General features: G+C 36.6%; 1 protein-coding gene across 1 annotated transcript in view; it reads left to right on the top strand.

The window, feature by feature from the left end:
• TMEM216 (transmembrane protein 216) overlaps positions 1-16294 on the top strand; it is a 523512-nt gene that overhangs the window by 122743 nt on the left and 384475 nt on the right. The gene's annotated exons all lie outside the window — the stretch shown is intronic.

Genomic DNA, 16294 nt, shown 5'->3' with positions numbered 1-16294 from the left:
TCCACTCATGCCATGGAATCTAAATTTTGTTCAGTCCAGAATCATACTACCTCCTTTCTAACCAGCCTCGTCCTGTTCTTTGAAATTCCTTTCATGGAAGACTATTTTTCTGATAGCCATTAATTCTGCTCGATGGATTTCTGAGCTGCAAACCTTAACCATCAAACCTCCTTATCTGATTTTTCGTAATGACTGTTTCGCTCAGAACTAATCCATCCTTTTTACCAAAAGTTTGTTCAGAGGCAAATCTTAACCAATCTATTGAGTTACCAGTTTTCTTTCCCCAATACACAAATAGGATGGAACACATGCTGCACAAACTTGATGTTCATAGACAACTATGATTTTACCTAGACAGAACAAAACAATTCAGATCAACGGATCAACTCTTTGTTTCCTTTTCAGAGTCAAAGAAGGGTGCCTCAGTGACAAAAGCAACCTTGTGAAGATGGCTATCAGATTGCATTTCCTTCATTTATAATTCACAAAATTCCCCCTTGCAACAAAAAGCAAAGGTCCACTCTTCTAGAGCTATTTCAACCTCATTAGCTTTTTCTGCGAGGTTACTATTAGACTCTATTTGTGCAGCAGCTATCTGGTCAACACCTTATACCTTTATCATTCATTACTAAGTAGACAGGACCTCCTTTGGTTCCACAGTTCTGACGAATATACTCCCGGGAGCCACCCGAGAAGATGGTGCTTGGGACACTACCCATCAGTAAAGAATGAATGGCGAGATAGAACAAGTTCACATAAAGAAGTTATGCATTCACCATAATGTTCCATGTGAGTTGTTCATCTCACCTTTATTCTTACGTCCCACCCATCAACCCCCATCCAGTCTACTTGAGGTCCGTATAGAGTGCTTTGTCTCTTATCCAACTTTCTGAGTGGCATATTTATACTTCTAAGTAGTCACGCAGCAAACAAGATCTGAGGGAAGATCAGGGTGCATCATGGGATAGGGAGTGGCCTCGAGCTGATTGAAGAACTTGACCTTTTGCAGTTGGCTCTTTTTTTGCCTATTGTCGGCTCCGAGCCCATCAGTAAGGAATAAAGGCAAGATGAACAACTCACATGGAACATTATGGTGAGTACATAACTTATTTTTTTATCATGTTTATAAATAAAGTACCCCTACTCTTTGGAACTGCTAGATTTCTCATTAGGGCTCCTACAGCAGAAACGAAGATGCTTAAGGGAAGCAGCAGCATGGAGGAGGAGAGAAATCTATGTAGAATTTGTAGGTAGAAAATGAGAATTTGAAGATAAATGTATTTGATATAAAGTATAAGAATGCAGATAAAAATTCCTGTGTGGTAGATGATGAAACAAGTAGTGTTTAGCTATGTCAATGATGAATGAATGAATCTGCTGGAGTGGTGCATATAGCAAAACTGGCATCAGGAGAGCTTGCAGATGATGCTCTGTTAAAAATAATCGAGCAGGATAATCCAGGTGATATTTCTGCTGTTTTATGAGGTGAAATGGCAGATAACCTTTTGAAAGTACCAAGGATGGTGATGTGGATAAGGAACCAGGTGATGTAGCAGCAGAGAATGCAGCAGTTGAAACTTATGTATTGGTGACCGAAAGTAAAAGAGGAAAGCAGCAACAAAATGAAAAGGAGTCTGAATGTGACAGCAGAGAACTAATTAATTAAAACATATGCAGCAATGACAGTAGGCAAAAAATAGCAGCAACAAAGTTTAAGTAAAACTTTTTTTTTTTTAAAGAGAACGACTGTAAAAAATAAGCACAAAAAAATTACACTGTAACAGATAGAGGTTATGTATGGGATGACAATTTGGTAACTGTTCTGGGATTTAAAGCTCAAAAAATTTGATCTTTTATAGATAAAGAGACAGAGACTTTTTGTGACTTAGCATTCAAAACTGAGGGACTGATGATGAAATTTCTGGAACTGTGCAACGAAAAAGGAGGACATTTATCTGTGAAACAATTATTTGTTTTCTGGTAGTAACTTAAATGTTAAAACATGCTACTTTCTAGTTTAGAACTGATGAACTGGAGTAAGAGGATGTTAAAAATGCATGCAAGGTTTGTGTGTGTGTTTTTACATCATTATTAAATTATCACTTAAGACATAGGCAATCGTGCATTTATATAAATGAAAACAAACCATATTGACATATTTTCACTTGCAAACTTTATACATCACTTATAATCTATCCAGTTATTATCAGTCACATATTACAAAGCACATTCAATTCCTGCCTTCCCTTAACCTTATTCCTCCTGCAAAACATTATTTTGCAAGTACTGTTCCCATGATTCCCAGTTTTTCTATGTAATTTGCTTATTTTTCTAAAGATCCCACTTCCAGTAGTTTTATCTCTGTTACTGTATTCACTACTTCTAGTACAGTTGGTTAAAACTTTAATTTCCATTGTCTATTTATTGCTTTTTGTGAACTTAGCAAGGCCTTACTATGTCTAGATAATTCCGATTCTCTGTCAAAAAATCATTTCCTTAGTTGCACCAATTTTCTCATCCAGTATTTCTGTTAGAGTAGTCTGCAGGGAATGTTTAAAGTCTGCCAACTCAGTATACTTCCAAAAAAAGTTTCCCAGTCACCTGTTTCTTCCAATCACACCTCCAATATTTACAATCTAACTGAAGAAAAATTATTTGGAGTCTGCTTGGGGTATAAAAATGACTATGCTATACATACATTTCCCAATTGTTTCTGTGTAAATTGCTTATCCAGTCTTTTTTTCCCAATCCTTTCTAACCTCTTCTGATTGATTCCTGAAGTTGTCATGCAGTATTTTATATGCCCTACTAATTATCCATTTTTTAACAACAGCATTTGTTCTAGATTCTACTAAAAACACTTTTGCTTAGGATCTTGTTATTTCTTTCTCTTTGCCTTTGCACTGATATTATTCCTTGATAAGGAAAGCACTCTCTAGCCTGGAGTCTAAATGAACTCTTGGCCTCTTCACATTCTTTTACTGTTCCTTCTCTAATTATTGCATCTATGAGGTAAAGACCTTAACCATTATGCCAAACCCACCCACTACCTTGATTCCTTTGCCAGTTTTATTCACTAAATTCCAGTCCCCTCTTGCCTATTTTTTGTATGCTTAATTACAGTCATCTCTATTGATATAATCTCCTTTCTCCATTGCCATGTTGGCTTACTTCTTAGAATACTTTCTGCTACTTTTGAATTTAATATTATGTATGGTTATTGTTGTTCTCCTTAGAGTTCTGCATCCAAAATCCCAGTATCTCTGTTTCTTGAGCCCCCTATTTCATCATCATCCTTTTAATTTTGAATTGCATCTTACTGCTTGTGCTATGTATAGGAGCCTTAACTGTGTAGCTCTGAAATACCCCTTCAAATCAGGTAATCCCAAACCCTCTTGTTCTAGTGGAAGTATGTTATCCCACTTGACTCTGACACAATTTCCCTCACAGATAAAATCAACTCTTTATTTGCTATCCACAACCTCTTGTAGTTGATACCCATTTGTAAAACTAAAGAGACTAAAACATTTTCACCGCTTGTATCTTGCTATCCATATCCATAAAACAGAGCTTCCAGATCCTCAGCTTTTGTATTATCTTTTGTTTAGTCTCTTCTCACATATTCTTACTTGCCATACTTGCCATAACAGAATCCTTTTTAATCTATACTCATAAGTACTTCATTTTTTCATGTCCCCATAAATATGGGTATTGCTGATGCAATTAATTTGTAGGTACTTAGTTTACAGCTATTGCCTTTGTTTTATCTTCTTTAATTTTGATGACACTAATGGACAAAAATTTTTTTTGAACTAATAATGATTAACATAAATTTTACACTGTATTCTACCAGTTGTTACTATTAATAATTTTGTATCTGTTAATTACTGTAAACACCATTTAACTTTTATTTCTACTCCTAGTAACCTTTGTACATTTAGAATTGTATTATGTGTATAATATTCTGTGTTTATGCTCAAATAGCTTTGTAGAAATGTTTGTGGAGCTTTTCTCCCCAGGTCTCCACTGAAAAAGGGCTATGGCCCAGCTGGACTAACCCGGTAAACAAATGTCAAATAAATAAGTTTTGTATCCCAAAAAGACCTGAAACTGTATCAGAATGTCCCACAACACTTAAATGACTGTTCCTGGTTTTATCAGGTATAAAATAATACCAGGTGTGAATAAAGCCAACTTTTCTTGACTACCATACCAATGATATCCTTGAATTTCTGACTCCATTATTTTCTTTGCCACTGGTTCTAAATATAATGCAAATAACAAAGGGGAAAGAGGACATCCCTGCCTGTTTCCAGAACTTGTCAGAGCCCCCCACACACACACGCACACTTTAATTTTTACCTCTGATCCTTCATATATCTTCCTAATCAACCTTATAATTGTATTAGTGAATGGAAATGCTTCTATTACCCTATTGATAAAATTCCAGCTTACTCTGTCAAATGCATTCTCTGTATCAAGACCCACCAACAACAGTGGTATTTTCTTACATTATGAGTCCCTTTGGATTATGTTTGCCTCCCCTCCACAAAGCCACACTGATACATATCTATCAATTTTGGCATCACCTTTGCCATACGTTTAGACATTATAGACATAAGCACTTTATAATCATGGTTTAGAATTGAAATGGGACTATATTTATTTATTTATTTTTTTTATTGCATTTGTTTACCGGGAAGGTCCACTGGGCCAAAAAGTGGCCATTTTCAATGGAGGCCTGGGGAGAAAATCTCCACATATATATAATACATACATTTTGAAATATACAATGTACAACATTTGATAAAAACACAAATAGTACTTATAACAATAGAAGTAGTAAACATAGTTTTTTGACAAATGAAAAGGTAATACACCTATAAATAAATGTAACTACTGACAATGCAAATTGTTATTGATACAGAAAGAGGCAGTGCAGCTGAGTGTAAAATATCAATTGATAATACATTTACACCAAGGTACAGAAGTGGGTTATCTATCAGGAGTAGCAAAGACAGGTATGGAATAAAGGAAGAGATAATGTCAAGTTATGTGTTGTGAGGAGTTGGTGCATGTACATTGCCAGTGGGAGGATAGATGGAGTTTCAAAAATTTTTTTGAAGATAGATGTATTGCTGGTGGATCTAAGTGAGGGTGGGAGAGAGTTCCATAGCTTAATAGTGGAAAAGGAATGGAGTGTTTGACCAGCAGAAAGGTTGGGTTCCCTACCTGTAGGAACATATGGTTTTCAGAGTGGAGAGGCCTATTTGGGTGATACAGTGTAAATAGAGTAGAAAGAGCAGGGCAGCTGGATGGGCTGAACATTAGTTTATGGGCAGTAGTTATTTGAATGTATGTAAATGGTGAGGAAGTTCTAGCCAGTTTAGTATTTGAAGGGAGGTACACTGGTGGGCTAGTTGTCATCCACTGGTGATGAACTTTGCAGTTTTGTTATAGCATGACTGTAGTTTGGATTTAAGACTGACCTGTATATTGGTAAAAGAGAAGCACCATAATGAAGAGAGGGGCGCAGGAAGGAGGAGGCAAGGGCTAGTTTGGAGGAGTAGTTGAGGAATGCTTTGTCGGTATAGCATGCCCAGTTTCTGGTGTGCTTTTTTAATGTTAATGTGAATATGCATGGTGAAAGTTAGATGCTCATCTATGGTGACACCTAGAAGTTTAGTGTGTGTGGCAACTTCAATAAAAGTGTTATCTTGGGACAGAAGAGAAAAGGTGTCTTTGTTTATGGTGATGGTCTTCTTAGGGGTGAATAACATTAACTTAGTTCTTTTGGGATTTAATGCTAGATGGTTGTTAGCCATCCATATTTTAGTAGAGCTGAGAGCTGCCTTGGTAAGTTGCTGGAGTTTATGTGGGGAGTTGGCAGTGCAGATGATAGTGGAGCCATCTGCGTACTGGATGACTGACCCTTGAGTGAGGCTAGAGTGGAAGTCATTGATAAAAATGCTTAAAAGTACTGGTCCTAAGATGGATCCATGGGGGACACCTGTAGAGGTATTAAAGAAAGGGGAGAAGGAGTTTTGCCACTTTGTAGCTTGTTGCCTGCCAGTGAGGTTGTTGGAAAACCATTGTAGGGTAGAGGGAGAGATACCTGTGTTAGCTAGTTTGCTGAGAAGAAGATGGTGGGAGATCGTATCAAAGGCTTTGAAAGGTCAAGAAATTGGGAGAAGACCAGTTTTCTGGCATCACGTGCCCAATTGATATAGTCACAGAAGGATATGAGAGCTGTGGTAGTGCTGTGTCCTGGTCTAAAATCATGCTGAGTTGGTGACAGTATATTACTGTTGAGTAAATAGTTAAGGAATTGGCTGTGGATACGTTTTTCAAGGATTTTTGAGATAGGGGAGAGAATGGCAGTGGGTCAAAAGTTGGAGATATCTGCTTTGTTTCCACCTTTGTGAAGTGGGAGGATGTAGACTTTTTTCCAAATGGAAGGAACATAAGAATATTGAATGGACCTGTTGAGAGGTATGCTAACCGGGTAGGCAATGGAGTTTGTGGCTTTTTGAAGGAACTCTGGAGACAAGTTGTCAGGGACATTAGTGCATGGTTTTAATTTGAGAAGCAGTGTCTTTACTATGGCTGTGGGAATAGGAGCTAGAGAGAAGTTGTGTGTGTGGGTAGAGGAGGTATTAGTAGCAGCAGGGTCAGGTGGGTTAGGTTCGGTTTGAGGGAAGTTGGTAGTGAAATTAGATATGATGTCAATAAAATGTGTTAAAAAGTGTGGCTATTTCTATGGGATTTTTTTCAGGGTCTGGACAGGGGTTGGTTTCAGATCCTGGGTAGATACCTCTCAAGTGTACTTAATTACGAGGAACATACCTCATTTTGGGTCTGAAAAAGTTCAAGTTCCTCATTGAAAGGGTCTGTCAAACGTTCAGTGTTAGGACGTTTTTAACTGATATCTATGGTAAATAGCAATGAATCATATTAATTCATTAAAATAGCTTTTTATAAGTAAAACCAGCATATTTTAACCATCCTATGACCTTCCTAGTTCAAGCTGCTAGTAAGCCGTTAGTATGTGTTCCACATTTTGCCCATTTGTTCCACATTATGAATGCTAGTGTTCCTTATTTTAGAGATGGAAGGTTGAGAGCTGTGTCTGGGTGTAGTAAGCTGTTGATTGAGCTCCAGAAGCTGGATCTGATGGGTCTTTACCACCTTTAGGTATTACAGCCACCATAGCTTTCTTCCAAGATGTTTGTGCTTCTCCTTCTTTTAAAATACTGTTAAACAAAACTTTCCAGATTTTTATCACTTTCATGTCTCCTAGCTTCCAAACTTCCACAGAAATGCCATCTATTGCTGAGAACGTTCCTGTAGATTGGTTATATATCATCATTTTTATTTTGTCTCTTTCTGTTTTAACTGCTTGTAAGTGAGCCTCGTCTACCTTCAACCTTGGGATATTTAAGTCTTCCATAAACATTTCCATTTGTACTTTTTCTTGATTTCTATATTTCTCTGCTTTATACAGATTTCCTAAAAAATTCTGACATATTTCTAATACCTCCACAGGATCTCTGGTTATTTTCCGTGTTATAGGCTCCCTAAACTTGGCAACAACCCTTTCTACTTTCTATTGTCAGAGCCATTGTACTAAAAGTCTTTGTGCTCTGGACTTACTATCAAAAAACAGTTGCTTAACAGAAGTCTTTCTAAACTTGTACATATTGTCAAGGTAGTTCCTTAATTTCTTTTTATCACTCTGCAGCTGTGCTCCTTTTTCTGAGATTTCCCCCATTCTGCAATATTTGTCATTCCCTCTAAATAAGTCTTACATCTTAACCATATCTATCTCCCTTTCTTTTATTATTACCCTATTTTTAAACCATATATATCTCCCTTTCTTTTATTTCTACCCTATTTTTAAACTCCACTTTAATTTTATCCCACTCCCTAGCAAAATTTTAAGAGGAAATTTTTATATTCTCTAATAACTCCCGAATAATTTCCACTACACATTCCTTAAATTTCTTTCTTTTTAACAGGTAGGTGGGAAAGTGCCAGTGTCTCATTTTTATTTCAATAACCTGCATTTTTATTTTAGTTATTATTAGTGCGTGATCTGAAATAGCAATTGGATGCATATCAGACAACTTTCAGTAAAATGCACATGTTCCAGTGAAACATAATTTCTGTCTAGCCTAGCCCAGTTTTTGTAACTTAAAGTTCTCAAATAATGCAAATGTTCCTGTGAAATATAATTTCTGTCTAATCTAGCCTACTTATAGTAAACTGGGGAATGATATGTAAATTCTCTCCGAACTCCTACTATTGAATTCACATCTTCTACATGGAATGTCTCCATACATTTCTTCTAAAATCTACCCTCTTTTGTTATATTTTCCCCTTCTAGACCTGCCAGATACATCCTCTCTGTTGCAAATCAAATTCCACTACCCATTTATAAGTAATATGCCCTGATGAAAGCTGATTATTTTTCCCAGAATTTTCTTGAGCTCCATTGTAGCAGTTTTAAGTGGAATATAAATACATACAGCATAATTCTCGCCCCTCACCAGTAGCCCATTAGTACTATAAATCTACTATTATTATATTTTTCCCTCTTCTATCACTACTGGAACTCCTCTCACAATTAGTATAATCACTCCCCTTTTTCTTTGTCCCAGATATTCCTCTGAATAACCATCCTGAAACCCTTTCTTTATCAAATTCACATGCTCATTTATTTTCAAATGTGTCTCCTGTAGCATAGCTATTTGTACTCTGCATTTTTAATATAGTTCACTATTCTTTCTTTATATATACAGAGTATGTGACAATAGACGGCTATCAATGGTTATACCGTTTGCAAATAATAATTCTGTAGTCCATACAATCATCAATAATTGGAACATTTTGATGATCGATAATGATGTCCAGCAACTAGTTGGTAATTGCCCACGATACACCTATACGAACACCAAAATCTTAAACAACTTCTCTGTTTTCCTTCTTTATGTATGTCCTCTGATTTAAGCAAGAGTTTTAACTTTCATCATACCAACAAATGTGGTCATTGTCCCCAGTGTAGATACATAGACACTTCCAGATTTTTTCGTTCCCCTAATGACGGCAGGCTTTGGGAAATTAAGTGTACTTCTGATTGTAATACACGTAACATAGTGTATGTTGCCTGCTGTCAATTATGCTTTAGATTCTATGTGGGCAAATCCAACAGGTCCTTGAGGGAGAGGATTCATGATCATATGTATTGCTTTACCAGAGGTGACAATTGTAGTGCAATATCTAAGCATATGCTCTCCTATGAGCATCATACCTTTCTATTTCAAGTAATACATGTTCAGCCAAGTTGTTTAAGAGGTGGCAATATTGTTAATCGCACTGAAGCAGCAGAAACCCGGTGGATTTTGCGGTTAGCGGCTTATTGGGGTAGGGGACTTAATGAGTCCGTCCCCCTTAAGCCATCCCTTAAAGGCAGATCTATCAGATGAATTTAGATTCAATGTTTTATATTTGACTGTCATTGTATTTCAATGTAGCCATGCTCTTTATATTTAGCACTTCATGGTAGTTGTAGTTTTTTATATTTTTGTATTTTGTAGTTTTGGGCTAAGGAAATGATGTCTTTGTTCAGGAAGTGATGTTCTTTGTTCAGGAAGTGATGTTTTTTGAATTTCACTATATGTAAGCATCATCATTAATGTTTTTTATTCACGTCTGAAGAAGCGACAGGAACGTTATTAAACTTTTACCTTTTTGGAATACACGCTGACTGGTTCTTTGAAGCCACGCATCTACTTTGGTTCATATATTTCTTGGCTGTTATATCATTTTTGGCAGTTCCTTCCTCACTGGGATTGTGTGTTTCATTTTTATCCTGGGACTTGGTTGAAGTTTTTTCATATATATATATATATATATATATATATATATATATATATATATATATACACACACACACACACACACACACACACATTCACATCTATATCTATATATCTATGAGACAATTCTCATATAAAGGTAATATGGAAAGTGTCATTATGATAAGAATTATTATCCCCACCTATGTACAATAGCTTTTTGAAATGTCTAGTTTCAGCCTGTTGTGTTATCTGAATAGACTAATGTATGGCAGGTTAATCTTATGTGCCGTTGTTTCTTGACATATCCATTTTAACATACATCACATCTTACAAAACTTTTTGCTTTAATGAAAACCCTCAAACAAAAACAAAAAAACAAACACCCCTGGACATCCCCACAACATATTAACTTAATACTAATACACAAAACTATGTACATCTTCAAATAATGAAGTGTAACCCTCCTAATAGTAACAATTGTCTCTGACTGATATCCACACTCAAAGGCTTGACTTAACCTATAAAGAAGGTTATCCATGCTAAGACCATGATACAGTCTGTGCTTCTGCTTCTACTTCCACAAAGTGCTGTCTGTTTGTCTTATCTTTATTCCTGTCCTAGATGAAGAAAACAACTTGAATACTTTGTCCTAACCATTGAAAGAAAGGATTCTGTTTTTATTGCCGCCTGTCAAATTGCCTCCATAGAAACATGATAACCAGATACACAGTTGCCTTTCACTACGTATTGCACTATAAATACCTGTGCTAGACGGAAACTTCATTATATTTAGTTTTCTTTTGTTTATGTATTTCCCCTTAAAACTTGTTTTTAAATCAAGGCAAAGGCTTTAATCCAGTCATTCCCCTATGCAAAAATAAGAAAAAGCACACCAGTTTTTCTTTTCTCATGCTGTTTTGTCCAGGCGTTCTTCTGTTTTTATATTGCAGTGCCTACATTTCTTACAACTGAAGAAGAAGAAAAATTGGGGCACCTGTTTCCTTAAAATCCTTGTTACACACAAAATAACTGAAAAAGATTTACTTTATATCCTGCAGTATATGTCATGCATTATAAAAACAGTGTTAAGAACAAAACTTTTGTTTTAATTACAGTTAACTCTTTCCTTCCTCTTCCCCTCTCCTAAATATTCTTCCAGACATTAATGACACAAAGTAGAGCATATGCTTTGGGGTCCCCTACACAGTTAACAAAGTAAAAAAAGTCCAATATTTCCAGGTTTTCTTGTTCTGTTATACTTCACAAATGTAATTAATACTATGCAATCATGTAATTAATACTATGCAATCCCACATTTATTCATCAGTTTCCAAGTTGCTGTTTTCTTCTTGTTGATTTCCATTTCCCACATCCACTTGCTAATTCATTTCCAACATACTTTTGATTCTTCTAGTCAACTCTTGTGCTTTTTTCTCTCTCTCAAGCATTTTCCTTTGGAACATTGGAAAAGGTTTCACTGGCACAGTCTCTCTGTGGCCTTTATTGTCAGAAGAATAAGAAGCAGAACCCCTTTTATTTGATAGCTCACTTTCTTGTTGGACAAACTTTTGTATTTATTTCTTAGCACCTTCTGCATCAAAGAATGATTTTGACCCCCCCCCCCCGGATAAATATTTGGAAAATAGCTGGATACAGCAGCTTGAATCTCACACCTGCTTCTTGACATTCCCTGACTGCTGGAATAAATTTACTCCTCTTCTGCCTGGTGTACAGTGAATAATCATTTTCCACAAACACTCTACTGTCTCCCACTTTTAGCACTTTGTCCTTCTGCCACAGTTTTGTCAGAATCAACTCTTTCTGGTGGTAGGCTTGCATCTTTACTATTAAAGGTCTGAGCTGCTTTCTCATGGCCAGATTTGGGGCATTCACATGATTGCCCTTTCAATTAATAACTCTTGTTGTGGAATACCAGTCCAGGTGCTTACTTGTGATTTTAGAAAATCTCAGTTTTTCCCTATGTGCTCTGTCCTCTAATTCTACCATTTTTTGAAACATCTCTTCTTGAGCAGTCTCATACCCAGCTAGCCTTTTCTTCATTTCGAACTCTGATTTCTGCAGTTTTATCTGCTCATCTGAATATCAGTTTAAAGCTTCTTCCAGCTTTTTGTTATTTGAGTTGATAAACCCCTTCAGTGTTGTGTTTATTTTAATTAGCTCTAAGAACATTTTACTTATTTTTTCCTCTAGATTAATGGAAGTCATGTCTTACACCAAAGCTGAAACTTGAACTACTTTTTGTTGAACAGCTTTAGGATTCTTCCCAGGCAGTGTTTTCTCCTCAACGTTTGTGACTGACTTTCTTTCAGGTCCTCTGAAATTCTTTTTTGCTGGCATCCAGGCAGAGCGCTTACTAGCCTGCTACTGAAATTTATTCAAAAAGACAAATTCACTGGGTTCCTTTTTCTGAGTTTCTGTTTTCACACTGGAAAGCTGAAATTAGGCTGTTACTGTGTGTGCAGCCATCTTGGAAGTCCTGGGTTTGTGTGAAATTGTTGATAATGTTGTGAAATTTAGAGGTTAGATAAACTTATGGAATGGAGAGTGGAGGTAGGAATCTGTTTAAAAAAAAAAAAAACGTGAACACTTTGCAAGTGTTATTTTTCTGGCTGGTCATTGAGGGACATTAAGATATGTCTGTCAGCCTAAATCATCTTTCTTTTGTGGAGACTTTTTTCATTTAATTAACAATGGTGACAAGATACAGTGTAACCAGTGAGAGGAGAAAGGACATGCAATAGCAAGGTGTGTGGCTGAATGGGTTGTCTATCAGATGCTCAATGTGACATGTACCGAAACTAATAATACCATTGTAACAATATATGCACTCACAATGGTGGTTTTCCATCATTCTTATTGTCATTGTTATGTAGACATTTCCAGTTTCAGTACAGGTCACGTTAAGCATCTGCTGGACAACCAGCTGTATTCAATTTGTATATTTAAAAAAAAAAGAGGGAGACTTTTGATGGATTGTCATGAGCTAACAGTACAAAATGAAAAATAAGGGGAAAGGGGGAAAATATACACAATGAAGGAGAAGAGAAGGCTGGGGAAGAGGATGAACTAGGTAAATAAGAAACTGTAGAAGAAGAAAAAAACATGGAAGAGAAAAGGAGGAGAAAGATCTTTTTGTAGTTAAAGCCAGTAAAAAATGTGATTCTGAGGATCAAGGATTACTTGTACATAAACAAAGGAAAATATTCAATAGGGGAAAGAGTAGAAATAAGAAATGAAAATGTAAAAATATTTCCCATAAAATTAAAAAAGAAGGAAAAGCAGCAATTTTAGAGTACTTTCATTAAATGTAAACAGTTTTGTTAACACTGTAAAAAGGATAGGGATATTGGAATGGTATGCTAAATGTGATATGGATGTTATTCTTTTAAAGGATGTAAGATTCCAAACAGAAAAACTGTGGGATAGAATTATAATATGAAACTTAGGAAGTAAAAGTTGTTCTGGAGTAGATATGTTGCATAAAAAAGAGTGAAAATACTAGATATTATGTTGGTAAGGATGGGAAGGTTAACTATTATGGGTTAAGGTGGAAAGAACATGTTTATAAAATTATAGCATTATATGCATATATAACTAGCAAGGAAAGATAGAATGTGTTTCATCAAATATTAGACTATGTGGTGATTAACATGAAAAGTATAATTGCGGGTGACTTCAACTGTGTTTTAAAGGGAAGATGTAAAAAGAAGTGGAAACATAAAAAATCCAGGAAGTGATTAAATGTGGTAAATTAGCTGTGTGGAATAAAATTCAATGGACTTATGGGAGAGGCAGTTGGATCAGAAATAGTTTATTTCTTTCTTTCTTTCTTTTTGAATTATTGGAAGACTTGGAGGTAGCAGATGGTGATACAGTTGTGATTTCTTTTTCAGACTATTGAACAAGGTGAATGAAGAAAGGGAGTATATTAAACAAGGAAAAAGGAATAAAAAGAATAAATTAATATAAGAGCAATTATGAGATAAAATTAACAGTGGGATGTAATGCATTTATGGAAGGATCGCATACCCATGAAGTACCTCTATAAAGCTGGTCTGAATGGTGGATTGAACTTAAAAAAAAAGTATAAAAAGTTTTTTTTAGGTTCATAGGTTGGTGTGAGTGTGTGCATGCATGTGCCTTCTGTGGAAGGTTGGGCGCCGGGCTGGCACCTCTGCACCGTAAAACTCCACTGGCAATCATGAGCGGACAGGTGATCCACTGTGGCGACCCCTAACTGGGAAAAAGCCGAAAGAAGAAGAAGAAAAAGAAGGTAGGTACTAGGCTATCTGCCCGAAGGCATTTATAAGCCTAGCCAGAATGTGTTGGCTTTCACCGCCCCCTAGATTAGTTCCCTGTGCCTCTGTCCAGCAGAGCCACTGAAGTGATCCCCGGGGTAAACTTTCTGTTTCCCATTCACTTGTCAAGGTTTCTCTTGAAGAGTGCTAGAGAGGAGCTCTGCCTAATGTAGATTGGAATCTTGTTCCAAAGCATGGGAAGTCTCTGGGACAGGAATCTATCCCTCCAGCACATCCTATTTATTGTTGTGGTGAGGTTTAGATCCCTAGAGCATGTGGCTTGAGGGGATAAGGTTTTCTTTAGGTGGAGCATGTCCATCAATTCTGGGTTGGACATGGCCTTATATGTCAGGCAGAGATCACTTCTGAGAAGGCGGTATGCAACCGAGTACAGCTGGAGTTTCTTCAGTCGAGTTGCATAGGGCATATGTTTGAGGCCAGTGATCCTCTTGGTGAGGTACTTCTGTGGTTTTTCCAGCTGTTGCAGGTGTCTTGTAAGGTACATCCCAAATGGGGCATTGTACTCTATGACGGGTCTGATGAGTGATGAGTAGAGGGGCACAATGACCTCTTTTGATCTGTATGCAAACCCTTTTGTGATTAGGTGGGCCACATAGAAGGATTTTCTAACCACTTTGGCAATGTGATTATCAAAGGAGAGATTACTATCTACTTGGGTCCCCAGATCCCTTTTACATTTTCCGTATTTAGGGGACTACCACTTATGTGTTAGTTTGTGGGTACTTTGTTATTTCCAAAGGGAATAACTATGCACTTTTTGGCATTTAGCTTGACACCATGATTTTGACACCAGGTATCCGTTTCAGTGAGACCCTTTTGGAGGATGTCTGTGTCAGCCGGTGAGTCAATTATAGCCCCTAGTTTGCAGTCATCTGTGAACTTGGTCAGCCATAGTCCTCCTGTGCTTGTCTGTACCTCTGAGAAGTATATGCCGAACAGGAGGTGTCCTAGGACTGAGCCCTGGGGAATGCCACTTGTAACCGGTTTAGAGTCAGACCTAGCTCCTGCAACTCTCACCATGTGGGTTCTGTCCATGAGCCAGTTGGCAACCCATCTTGTGACATAGGGGTTTATGTTCAGGCTGGTGAGCTTGTCTATAATACTAGAATGGGGAATGGTGTCGAAGGCCTTTGCAAGGTCTAGGTAGGCTGTGTGTACCACCTTTCCCTCGTCTATAGCCTTGGTAACTTTCTCAAAGAAGTCCACCAGGTTAAGGAGGCATGATTTGCCCTTAACTTCAGTGTCAGGATGATGTAAGAAAGAAAGACAGACTGAAATATGGGAAAATTTATAGAAATGCTTTAGGGAGTACAAAAGTGTATTATGATATGGAAAAATAAATATATAAAAGAAGCTGAGAAAAAAATAAGGCATTGATGTTTAGGCAGAGTTGTTATTTACAAGGGAAAAAGGAGGAGGTCTCTACATATTTGGGTAAAATGGTAAATAAGTATATTTAGTTTAATCAGATAAATGAAAAATATAAAATGAGAGGCAAAAAGAACACAGTAGCAAATTATGAATGTTACAGTACAGCATGTGGGAAAATGTGTATAAGAGTATAAGGATGGAAAATAAGAGAGAATGGAAAGAAAACAAATTTCCTGAACGAGTTAAGGAAAAAAATTGAAAAAAAATAATATTATTGAATTATCTGAAGTACTTAGGATAGTAAATGTTGATTCAGTATGGTATAGGGTATGAGATGTATAAGAAATGAATGGGCTGGCAAAGAGAGTATTTTGTAGCTTTAGTGAATGAATGGTTGAAGTAATGATTTGTTTATGAAAAGTTATATAAAGGGATACTAAAATTTGTATTGAAGAAAGAAGAGAAGAATGAAATAAAAAACTGGAGATCCATTACATTAAATAACACAAATTATAAAATGTTTATGGGAATAATACAGAAGAGCATGGAAGGAAGGATAAGGGATATTATGAAAGAAAGGCTATATTGTATGAGAGGAAGTGATGTCAAGACTTGTTATTGGTTGTGAGAGAAACTGAGGCAGATGTCTTAAGTAAAAGATAGGATATGAAACAATGTTGGTGGTATTAGCAAGGTATTTGATACAGTAGGACTTATTTTTTT

Source organism: Protopterus annectens, chromosome 17.part0 (assembly GCF_019279795.1).
Source record: "Protopterus annectens isolate FY-2018-M chromosome 17.part0, PAN1.0, whole genome shotgun sequence".
Classification (NCBI taxonomy): domain Eukaryota; kingdom Metazoa; phylum Chordata; order Ceratodontiformes; family Protopteridae; genus Protopterus; species Protopterus annectens.
The sequence above is the reverse complement of the archived record's forward strand: the minus strand, read 5'-3'. Positions and strand labels throughout refer to the sequence as shown.